This window comes from Oryctolagus cuniculus, chromosome 11 (assembly GCF_964237555.1).
Source record: "Oryctolagus cuniculus chromosome 11, mOryCun1.1, whole genome shotgun sequence".
Classification (NCBI taxonomy): Eukaryota; Metazoa; Chordata; class Mammalia; order Lagomorpha; family Leporidae; genus Oryctolagus; species Oryctolagus cuniculus.
In genome coordinates, this window is record NC_091442.1 from 69,900,470 (window position 1) to 69,912,722 (window position 12,253).

The 12,253-nt window shown below is 43.4% G+C and overlaps 1 pseudogene; it reads right to left on the minus strand.

Annotated features, from left to right (window-relative positions):
• Window positions 1-852: 852 nt before the first annotated feature.
• Window positions 853-1,805, minus strand: LOC100339136 (eukaryotic translation initiation factor 3 subunit G pseudogene; annotated as a pseudogene).
• Between the last annotated feature and the right edge of the window lie 10,448 nt (window positions 1,806-12,253).

Below are 12,253 nucleotides of genomic sequence, written 5' to 3' on the forward strand. Positions count from 1 at the left end.
TCTGAGCAAAGCAATTTGAAAGAACATGCTCCCTTCTGTCTCACTCTGTCATGTTCTCATCAGTCCTTTCACAAATTAATCTGAATAAAAGCAACTTCCCTTCAGTGGTGAGCTAAAATAAGATACTCTTCACATGATTATTACTTCATTGTGCTTTTACACACATTCCTCTGTGCTTTTTAATTATATATAATTACCAGGGAACTGGGAGTAGAATCTGTTTAATCTAAAATGAAAATGCTAAGTAGATAATGCTTCCAGTTTCTGTTTTTTGTTTTTTCAAGGTATGACTCCAAGCAGGGAGACTAGGTTCAAGTGTATAGACCCATTTGTTGTAGAAAGTGCAACTTACATGACTGAACATTATTTATTTCATGTGCACACCATTACTTTTTAAAAATTGCCATGCAACTTAGCAACCCAAGTAATAATATCTTGGTTACAACTCTTTCAAATGCCAATTTTGTTTCCTTATAAAATAGTTGCAATTAACTGCAAACAACAGTTCAACTTGATGGTAGCATATGGTGACTTTAATGTGAAGATATGTTTTTATTGCAGTTTTCAATGTGTATGTTTTTGATGATGAGCGATTTTATTAAAGACTATCACCATGATCATATTACAAGGCAAGATAGTATTCAAGAGGCAGCATAGCTCACTGGGTTCATTTCAAGTGCTGGAAACAGACTCTCTACTTATGAATCTAGTTTTACCTTTTGCTTAGCTGTGCCATCTCAGGCAATTTTTTTTCCATTTTGAGCTCTTTCACTGTCATGAGAGTCCCCTGTTCCCAGAGGCTGCCTTTTGTCATGAAGGGCACAGGTGGTAGTGGCAGCAGCAGCAACTGGCTTAGTTGGTGGATGGCTTGGCCCACTGGACGTTGAGGATGAGGTGGTTGTAGGCAAAGCCTGACACTCTGACAATGGCGCAGGTGGCGTCCTCATGGCAGTGGAAGCTAAGGGAAGCAAAGCCCTTAGACTGGCCAGTGGTCTTGTCCTTGGCCAGGTAGATGGAGCCAAAAGGCCAGAAGAGCTCCTGCAGGTCAGTCTCACGCGTGCCCTCGGGCAAGTAGGTGACGTGGATGGTTGCATTGTCGCCGGCTCTGTGGTTAGGTTGCATGGTCTCCCCACGGTGGGTAGCACCACTCCTCAGGCATGGTGGCAGGTACTTCCCAGTCTTGTTCTGAGTGGCCTGCACAGGCTCCAGCTCTCTGGGTACCTTCTCTTTCTCACCAGTGGACAGGTCCAGCTGCTTGGCCAGCTCCTTCTGATGGACCTCAGTGTGTCCCTGGAGGGGTGGCGGGTGATCCAGTGGTCCCACTTGCAGATGCAGCAGCACACAGTCTTCTGGTCCTTGAGTTTGTTCATTGGGTCCTCCTCCTCCTGGAAGTTCAGGTGGTCTTTGCTGGCAATGAATGTCATAGAGACGTCATTGCTAACCATGGTGGTGGCCCCATTGGGCCCTGGTGTGTCAAACTCTGAGTTCTCAAACTTCTTCCAGTTCTTTCTCCTTGCAATAGCCTTGGAGGCCTTCTGGGTCTTGATCCTGAAGGTATGGACCATCCTGAACTTCTTGTCATCCTCATTGAGCTTGCACTTTGTCACAGTCTTGATGTTTCCCTTGATGACCTCCTTGGGACGTGGCAGTGAAGTCCCCGGTCCTAGCTCAGGCTCTGGGCCGGTGTCCCTGGTGGCCAGAGGGATGCCTTTGAGCAGCTTGCTGATGACACATTTGTCATCCTTGCTCTCCTCTTCCACCTGGTAGGTCCTGCTGGGCTTCAAATCCAATGCTCTGGTCGGCATTGCAAAGTCTTCCCCACACAGCTGGAGCCTGGGCCAGAGAAGCCATCTCACACAATGTACATAACTTCTCTGTACACCCAGTGTCTTCATGTGTACATCCGCGACCCAAAGTTATCTCAAAAATTATTGTTAGAATAAGATGAATATATATATATATATATATATAAAAAGGGCTTAGAATGCAGCGTTCAAAGAAAGTTAATTATTGTTAGCGATGCAAAAGGGGAGGTTGTGCTATAGTTAACACCTAACTGCAAAATTCTAGTGGCTTGGGATGACAAGCATTTATTTCTTGCTCAAGCTACAAGTACCTCATGGAGTAGCTATCATCTCACAAGTTGCCAGTTGCTATGGCATAAGGAAAGATCATTTTGGAGGGTCTCATACCAGCAGTTAGGTGCTCCAGGCTGGAAGTGGCCCTGTAGCTTTTGTTCCTAACTCACTGGCCAGAATTAGTTACCCAGCCACGCCTGTCCTCCCAGAGGCCAAGGGATGCAACCTCTAAAATGCCTGAGCAAGCATCTTTGGCAAATAGGACTTACAATATCCATAGTTCCTGTTGTTTTTATGCTTCTTCTGTACAAGCATTTGGTACTCTCAGTTTGAGTAGCCCTAACCTTTTGGGTTCCTGGCTGTCATTGTTAGTGGTGACTATCAGTGATGGAGGCCTAGAGGCTTCTGGGAAGGGCTCCAGGAGAGTTGGGGTGTCTTGGAGTATAATAGGCTAAGCAGAAGGCTCTACTTAGCTGTTGTGTGATAGTCACAACCACTGAGCCATGTACAATGTGATTTTAATTTTTTTAAAGGCAGAGATACAGAGCGAGGAGAAAGAGAGAGAGAGAGAGAGATCTTCCATTTGCTGGTTTACTCCTTAAATGGCTGCAACGGTTGGGACTAGGCCAGGCCAAAGAAAGGATCCAGGAGCTTCTTCTAGGCCTCCCACGTGGGTGCAGGGGCCCAAGTACTGGGGTCATTTTTGGCTGCTTTTCCGAGGCATATTAGTAGGGAGCTAGATCACAAGTAGAGCAAGCCAGGACTCAAACCAGTGCCCAATGGGATGCCAGCACAGTAGGCAGAGGTTCAACTTTCTATACCACAACACTGGCCCAATGTGAATGATTTTAAAATGTCCTTTATTTCAAAAGTAAAAGATGATTTTTTAAAAGGTTTATTTATTTATTTGAAAGTCAGAGTTAACACAGAGAGAGGAAAGGCAGAGAGAGAGAGAGAGAGAGAGAGACAGAGAGAGAGGTCTTCCATCTGATGGTTCACTCCCCAATCGGCCACAATGGCTGGAGCTGTGCCGATCCGAAGCCAGGAGCCAGGAGCTTCCTCTGGGTCTCCCACGTAGGTGCAGGGGCCCAAGGACTCGGGCCATCTTTCACTGCTTTCCCAGGCCACAGCAGAGAGCTGGATCAGAAGTGGAGCAGCCGAGTCTTGAACCAGCGCCCATATGGGATTCCAGCACTTCAGGCCAGGGCGTTAACCCGCTGCACCACAGCACTGGCCCCAAAAGATGATTTCAAACACTTTACACCCATGAGCTTAACAACGACCTTGGAAAGGACGTCCGTACGCCTTATCAATGTCCAATGTCTATTCAAGGCTCTGTGCAGTTTCCCAAGGCCTGGTAGCTCTTGGATGTGATTGCATTTAGATGTCCCTTGGCCTCCATTTGTTTATTTGTCTTGAATTTTTCTAGGGCCACTGGAGCACCAAAAACAAATGACTTAGTGTTAGCTCTTCATTATCTGTGCAGATGGTTGGGAATCTTGAATACTGTGTGTTTGCCTTTGACGGATTCTTCTGTTCTGCAGCCAGCATCCTTACCCCTCATCCTTCCACACGTCCTCTTGGCTCCTGTACCTAGGAAGGAGTGCCCACTTTACTGCGCCTTTGCCTCTACTAGTCTCATTCTCTCTCACATGCGCTGGGCTTCTGCTTTGGGGGTGGGGTGATGGTAAGTAAAGACTGTCTTTGTGGCTTTATTTTCATCTTTAACTACCTTGATAATTTATTCAGGGATTTCCCATTGTGGTAGCATGGAGTGGAGAAAAGAGTGGTGCAATTCAGACTTCAGAAGGCGAGACTGGTTTGAATAAGGGAAGAACAGCGGGGCTTCTTTTCCTATAGGATATTGTTGGAAAGGAGGTCACAGGGCTATTGCACCTCCAGCCACACCTGCCAGGGAAACCCCTAGCAGCCTGTTCCCACACCATCCTCCCACCCTCCCGCCATGCTCTCTGCACAGGCTTTGGAGACAGGAACATCTGTGTTCAAGGCATGGACCTGCTGGATGACCTTAGGGAAACTACCCAGCTCCTCTGAACTTTGATTTCTTCATCTGTGAAGTAGGGTTTAATGACACTCACTGTGAAAAGCTGTTGTGACACTTAGATCAGATAATACCTGTGCTTGGCATATCCCTGGCACATTATGGTTCTAAGTTAATTGCAGAGGTTATTAATTAAAGTACAGATTAAGTTTTATCTCTTCTATGAGCTCTAACCGGCCTGCTGCAACTCCTTCTACACAACGTATGTGTTTTCAACTGCAACAGAACTCCTGTAACAAAAATACCCACAGCACATGGCATAAAGGTCCTAGAAATTGATTTCTTATGTGGCAGCCCGAGGAAGAAATGGACTTGGAGTGATGTCTGCTCTGTGCCCTCAGTATAGGCTTTCTGGGGGCTGCCATCATAAACGCAGTGGATTTAGCTTGTGATTCCAGCTTTCCCTAACCAGTTCAGTCTCTGCTGCTCCACTTTCATTTCAGCTCCCTGCTAGTATGGCTGGGAAAGCAGTGGAAGATAGCCCGTGTTCTTGCCACCAATGTGGGAGATTAGGATAGAACTCTCAGCTCCTGGCTTTGGCCTGGCTCAGCCCCAGGAATTGTGGCCATTTGGAGGAACAAACCAGCAGATGGAAAATCTCTTTCTCTGTGTGTCTCTCTCTGCTTCTCACACAAATAAAATAAATCTTTAAAAGATACATATGGACCTTGTCTACCTTGTTCCGAGGGGAGGAGAAAAGCAAGGAGGCGCACCCTTGGCACACTGCATGTTCCGGGCCCATTGGCCCCATCACGATCCACTGGGGAGAATGAGTTACAGGGCTGTAGGCCACTTCAGAGGAGGCTGTCTGTGGCACAGCTGAGTCTTCAATGCTCAGGACCACAACGAGAGGGGAGGGGAGTTTGGTGACCCAACACCTGGCTCAGATTCAAAATCTTCCTAGATGTGTTAGAAACATCTTTTCCATTGAACTATGATACCTTATTTTACTCTTAATCTACAAAGTTATGCTCAGTGACAGGCAAGGAACAGTCACCCAAAGAATGCTTTTTGAATTAAACTAAATGAATAGGCATCATCATCTTTGACTAAATATCTCAGATATGGACTCAATGGAATCTGAATGTCATTTTTGAGAAAAAGAAATCAAGTTTTAATAGATTGGGTTATGGATTTCAGGTCTAGGACAATTGACTCTCTTTAACAATTCGAAGACAATCACCACAAAAACACTGAGTTTTCCAGTGATACGTGGATTCCATTAGTGGCTCTCATTATTAAAGTTATTCATTATAATTATTTACTGATACATTTTAAGGTACATTAGGTTCTCAGTGTTATCGTTAAACCATCTTTTTTTTTTGACAGGCAGAGTTAGACAGTGAGAGAGAGAGAGAGAGAGAGAGAAAGGTCTTCCTTCCGTTGGTTCACCCCCCAAATGGCCACTACGGTCGGTGCACTGTGCCAATCTGAAGCCAGGAGCCAGGTGCTTCCTCCTGGTCTCCCATGCGGGTGCTGAGCCCAAGCACTTGGGCCATCCTCCACTACCTTCCTGGGCCAAAGCAGAGAGCTGGACTGGAAGAGGAGCAACCAGGGACAAAACCCGGCACCCCAACCAGGACTAGAACCCCAGGGTACCAGCACCACAGACGGAGAATCAGCCAAGTGAGCCGTGGCAACGGCCTAAACCATCTTTTAAAATCATAGACTCATGTATTCTTCTATTGAAGGCAATTAACATTTATAAAAATAAGTATAGGGGATAAATCATAATTTTGTAGGGTTTTAGGATAAAAAAAATCTGGTGTTATTATACTCTTTAAAAACCTATGATTTGGGACAGCATTTGGCCTAGCAGTTAGGATGTTGGTGAAGACACCAGCAACCCACTGGAGTGCCTGGGTTTGATTTCCAGTTGTAGCCCCTGACTCCACTTCCCTGTGATGCAGACCCTGGGAGTCAGGGGTGATGTCTCAAGCAGTTGGTCTCTTACCAGCCATGTAGGAGATCTAGATTGAGTTCTCAGCTCCTGGTTAGCAGATTGGAACTCTCTGTCTTTCTGCAACTCAGAACAAAACAAAACAAAAACAAAAACAAACAAAAAACTCTATAATTTTTTTCATAGAAAGCTTTTATTTAATAACTATAAATTTCATAAGTACAAATTCTGGATTATAGCGGTTCTTCCTCCCATACCCGCCCTCCCACCCCCCAACCATCCTACCTCCTACTCCCTCTCCCATCCCATTCTTCATTAAGATTCATTTGTAATTATCTTTATATACAGAAGATGAACTCTATACTAAGTAAAGATTTCAACAGTTTGCACCCACACAGACACACAAAGAATAAAGTGCTGTTTGAAGGCTAGTTTTACTGTTAATTCTCATAGTACAGCACATTAAGGACAGAGGCCCTACATGGGGAGCAGGTGCACAGTGACTCCTGTTGCCTTTTCAGTTGTCGAATGTCCTAGTTAAGAATGCTTATTATCTTTTCCCTGCTAAATAACTGATAAGGACAGCACTGTGGTGCAGTATCCCACGCCGGAGCACCAGTTCCAGTCCTAGCTGCTCTGCTTTCTGCCCAGCTCCATGTCAATGTGCCTGGTAAGGCAGCAGATGATGGCCCAAGTGCTTGGGCCCCTGCACCGCTGTGGGAGACCCGAAGAAGCTCCTGGCTCCTGGCTTCAGATCTGCACAGCTCTGGACGTTGTGGCCAATTGGAGAGTGAACCATTGAATGGAAGACCTCTTTCTGCCACTTCTCTGTGTAACTCTGACTTTCAAATAAATAAATAAATAAATAAATCTTTAAAAAAGAAGAAATATTTTGGGAAAAAATTTAGTCTGCACTGAACATACACAGACTTTTTTCCCCTGGTCATTATCTGTACAATACAGTGTAACATCTGTTTATACAGAATTTACATTGTGGTAGATATTATAAGCAACCTAAAGATGATTTAAAGTACACAGGAAAATTCACAGGTTATATGCAAATACTATGAAATTTACTTCTACATTTGGTTTGGATGAGAACTCAAGAATGAGTAGATTTTTTAAATAGGCTTTGTCCCTAATTCTGTTACCTTACAACTAAGTATTCCTCTGTAGCTCATTTCTCCTCACTATTTTAGGAGGAAGTAGTGCTTGCCACTGGGTGACTTTCCCAACATCTTCAGAGGGGTGAGTACAGCTAGGGACAAAATGACTTATGGGTGGGAATTTCTCCAGCTGTCAACATTTGAAAATGTTTGTTGGTGGATCTGTTTCTAAAATACCTAACTTTCTTGAATTCTTAAACAGAATATGCTAAGTATATTTAGAAATTTAAAAAAATGACTCAAGATCATAATTTTTACCTTTAAAGATGGTACCATATTAGAAGACATCTTACTCATTAGGGATTATTGGCAGGTGGAAAAAGGGTTTGTGATAAAGAAAATATTCCCAGAGTAATTATAACTATGAGGAAGATAATGAGACATTGGCATCAACTATGAGTAACACTTATTGAACACTTGTTGAACGCCTTTGGCTCTCCCTGGCCCTTCGTATACATTTTCTCAATCCATCCTACAATAGCCCTGTAAGGCAGTTACTATGGGCACCCCTACTGACTAGGAGAGAGCAACTGATGCAATTCCTGCCCAAGAGTTTACAACAAAAATGGATGGTTGCTATTAAAGTCTGCTTAAACCCACTTTGTAATTCACAATGTTTTTGTTTGATTTTAATTTATACATTAATTTATGAAAAAGAAAATTCAGGACCAAGCACATGAAAGTTGTTGTACTTGGAACTGTAGTAATTACTGAAAGTACTAAAACATCACTTCACCTTCAAGGAATTTATAATCTAGTAAGGCAGGGAGAGTAAAAGTACTACCATACTAACTATAACACTACCTCGTATGCAGAAAATGTCGTGTGGTCAAGCATCCTCCTGAGCACCCCAGGGAAGTCCGCAGTGGACAGGACAGAGCACTGAATGAGTGTGCATGGGTGGGAAGTTGAACAGGAGGAAGGGAGCAAAGTTGAGCACATGCCAGAGCCCTGTGGGCAGAGATGCGTGAACTAGATTAGGGTAGGATTGCCTGGAAACCACAACGACACTTGCATTCATTTTTCACATTCTCTGCTCCAAGAAGAAGCACTGACCTTATCTTAATTCTGCCCTTTAAACAGTAGAAACATTAAAATCTAAAACATTTAAGAGAAATGAAAGCCTGTAGGTCATGCTTCCTCTGTGCCAGGCCCTGGTCTGAGCATGGGCATCTCTACAAGAACGCCAGGAAAGCGGTAACATTATTACGTCCATTTTCCACCAGGGGAAGCGAGGCAGAGAGGTAAAATAACTTGCTCAGCATCACTTGCCTCATAAATGGCTGTACCAGGGAGTTGAACCCAGCCTGTCTTTCTTTGCTACTGATGGTTTCCAGCACTGTTATAGGATTTTTTTTTTTTTTTTTACAGAAGAACAAAAAGAAAATCTCCTTCTGAAATTTCTTTTTAAGCAAATGGTGCACAGGTCTTCCCTTGGCACCGGCGCTAGCTTCTACCCCCAGCAAGCTGGCACAGTCGCCTCTCTTCAGGGAGCCCAGGCAAAGGATGCTTGTAGTGGGCTTGTCTGTCCACCCAGAGAGACTGCCTGGCCTTGAAGGTGGGCCCTTCTGGTCCTACAGCACACACTCTGAGTGTCTTTCCTGCACCACTGTGGTCTCTCTAGGAAGAGACAAACATCGCAACAAGTTGAACACAGCTGTCTACTATAAGTCAAAAGAAGTTTCTTCTAATATGCTTTTGGATTTATGGAAACTTTTCACACAGGTCAGGTCAATTCTTTCAAGAGCCAAAGAAAGAAAGCTGTCTGTGACTCTGTTTCTTTATGTGTGCTGGCCTGCCAGGAGTCTGATTTTAGCTGGAAAAAAAAAAAACACACACATACACACACACACAACCATTATGTCTTTTCTGGATGCCAAGAATAACGGATGGAAATGAAGCAAGTGCAAATGAAAGGGGATTTACTTACAAGGGAAAAAAATCAATGCAAACCACAGCCTCACTGTTGAGGTTCAGAGAATCTGGTGGGATAATGGAGAATGTTTAGTCTTCTCTGAACTACTTTGGCTAGTGTCTCATTTCCTGAGATTTCTCTGGAAAAACTCAACATACTTCATAAACTCACACTGAACAAAAATTCATATTTTCTTTATAATTTTGAAAGTACTTTAGGATATTATGCAATGTGGTATCCATTATTATAAACATTACATAGCTTCCCCAAAACTACTCTGATTATTTGGAGGATGTGTGGATTCTAGATAAATAATTTGCTAGGTTAGGGCTTTGCTCAATTTTATTTTATTTGGGAGATAGTATGCTCCCATCCACTTGTTCACTCTTCAAATATCTGCAATGGCTAGGAATAAGCTGGTGCAGGAACAAGGAGTTGAGATATCAATTCAAGTCTCCACCATGGGAGGCAGGAGCCCGAGTACTTGAGCCATCACCGCTACCTTTTAGGTTCTGCCATAGAGAGAGCTGGAGGCAGGAATTGAACTCAGGTACTCCAATGTGGGATGTGGGCATAAGCTAAACACCAGCCTCTACACAGAAATTCAGGAGATAAAATTTACTCCAAATTTGAAGCTAATAAATAATACATTAATGAGCAAGATGTCAGCTTGGAAGGAAATCTAGAGATGGCCAAGACTCAGGATTCTGTATTTTCCAGGCTCACGCAAGAGGAAGTGCTTGTCTGCACCAGGTGGGCTGCCCAGTTTCAGCCTGAGTCAGAGAACTACCAGCCCAGTGATCTTTCTTGACATCCACACACTTGTCTATCTCATTTAAGTAGCAAGATTTGTCATCAGTTCTCCTCTTCATGGCTCTGATGTCGGTCGGCTCATCCCAGTCAGATGCTTCACCCATCTGAGGTCACTAAAGGTTTAGAGTCCAAATCTGACTCTGTCCTTCACTCTTCCACGTTCCCTCCATCCTCACATCACACTGAAAAAGTAAAACAGGATGCTGGTGTCAGACACAGTAATACGTACATTTGAATCAGAAATTACCAAGTCATTTGCATTTTGCTTGGCCATTTGCAGTGGTAAAAATGTGAAGGTTTCAGTGCTTGCTTTGCATCTGCACATTGGCTCTAAATCTAAATCCAATTTTCCCTCATTGAACTAAGTAAGCAATATTTTTTGTAAAGTTAATTTAATGCATCTGAATAGAAAACCAATTAAGAGCACCTTTAGCCAGACTGAAATAGACACTAGAGGCTCATAAAATACACTCTTGGTTGCCCATGCTTGGCAGCACCTGGAGATGAGAAGGCCTCTGTGTGAGGTCCTTTAGGCACTTTTGCAAATCATTTACCCTCACAGTGTCCATGACAGCTCTGCCCTTCCCAGAATCCTGCTGAACAGTCAATGAACCTGCAGGGCAGCTCTGAGAATGTGCCATGGCTCTACTTATTGTTTTCTCATTTTTAGCCACCATGCTTAGGCTTATCAAAAGGAAGAACAACTAGAAGGTCTCCCGTTACCCTCTTAGTTCCAGAAAAGGCAGAATTAAGGTGCAAAGTGATGATTTTTATTTTATTTTATAATTCCACTTGCAAGTGTAGGTCTCGTAATGCTCTTCGGGGTGTTACTTTACCCACCAGCCTGCTGATCTGGTATTACATAAATTGCAAACAGTAGTCAGATGGGAGGTGATTTAAGGAGACTGAACTGATCTAACCTGCAATGTGAGTCAATTAGCCGATTCCCGTGGCCCTGAGAAAGACTTTGAGTGCCTTCTTAGTGTTCGCAGGAACTGAGGCAATTTGAGAAGGAGTTTATTAATTTAATAGTGACTTCACAATCTCGTTGGCTTTGTGCCAACCCACTCATCCCTCTTAAGTACCTAAGTGCACTTTTTCTCTCCAGCCGGCCAATTTTTGCCTGGTCATCTGAGAAGGTCAATTGCTGGCAAAGGGAAATACAGTCAGAATGAAAGTACCCAATCTTGCCATTGTTCGCTGTGGGAAAAAGCAACAGTGGAAATGATCAATGAAGACAGAACTGCATTTGGATCAAATTTAGGCAAAAAGTATTACATATAAAGGCAGGTTAAATACTCAGGATAAATTGATTATGGAGGATATGCTATATTAGTTGCAAGTTGCTGAAAGTGATTAGTTCCAGAAAAAATTAAAAGTTAAGTTTATTTAAAATATTGAATAGATACTGAAGAATTGCACCAGTATCCAAGAATTGCTTGGATAAGTTGCCCTAGAGGAACCTAGTTCCAGTGACTTTTTCTGTGTTTCTCAGGTTTCTAGAAAAAAAAAATTGTGGTATACTCTGAATTGTGTACATTGTGTCAGGTGCCTCGCCTGGATCCATCAACCAAGGCAGGATGCCGTAAGATCTTACAGTTTAGATACGGCTACTGAAGGCCTGTCTGTGAACTCGGTAGATCCCAGACAATTTGGAATGCTATCTTTAAACGTGTTTCAGACAGATCCTTCCTTGTTGGGTTGAGTATTGTGTATTTTCTGTAAGACCTTGCCAGTTGGTCAGCAGGAATAAAGGATAGACTGATAATCAGTTTTAGTGACACAGTAATGTCCTTTGCCGACTTTGTGACCCTGACTCTACTCTGTCTATTTCCTTCTCTGTAAAACATCTATCCTGCTTGCCTTACAAAGGCATCATGAGGATAAAAGGAGTTAGTAGATGTGGAGTATAACCCGTAGCATGCCAAGACATGCCTACGCCTTGCTATTCTTGCCATTCTAGAAGGAGTGTTGGTTCAGGCTGTCCAGTCTCAGCACCCCAATCTTGCCTTTACTTGGCAGTGGGGTGTATCTAATCCAATCACATATCTAGAAAACACCTGAAAGAATTCTTTACCTTGGGAGTTTATGAAGAGTAAATCGCGTATTAATTCTGAATGATTGAACCTAAGCAATGGAGTGAGAATCATACACAGTTTATCAGAATCGTATCTTCATTATGATTATAATGTGTAATCCCCAACATGTGCAATACGCCCCCTTGGATCCCTTCTCGTTAAGGATGTGATGCAAATACCTTTGATCTGGTCCACTTTGTAAGCTTTTCTGGTCCCTATTTTCAAATTACTGGTGCCTCTT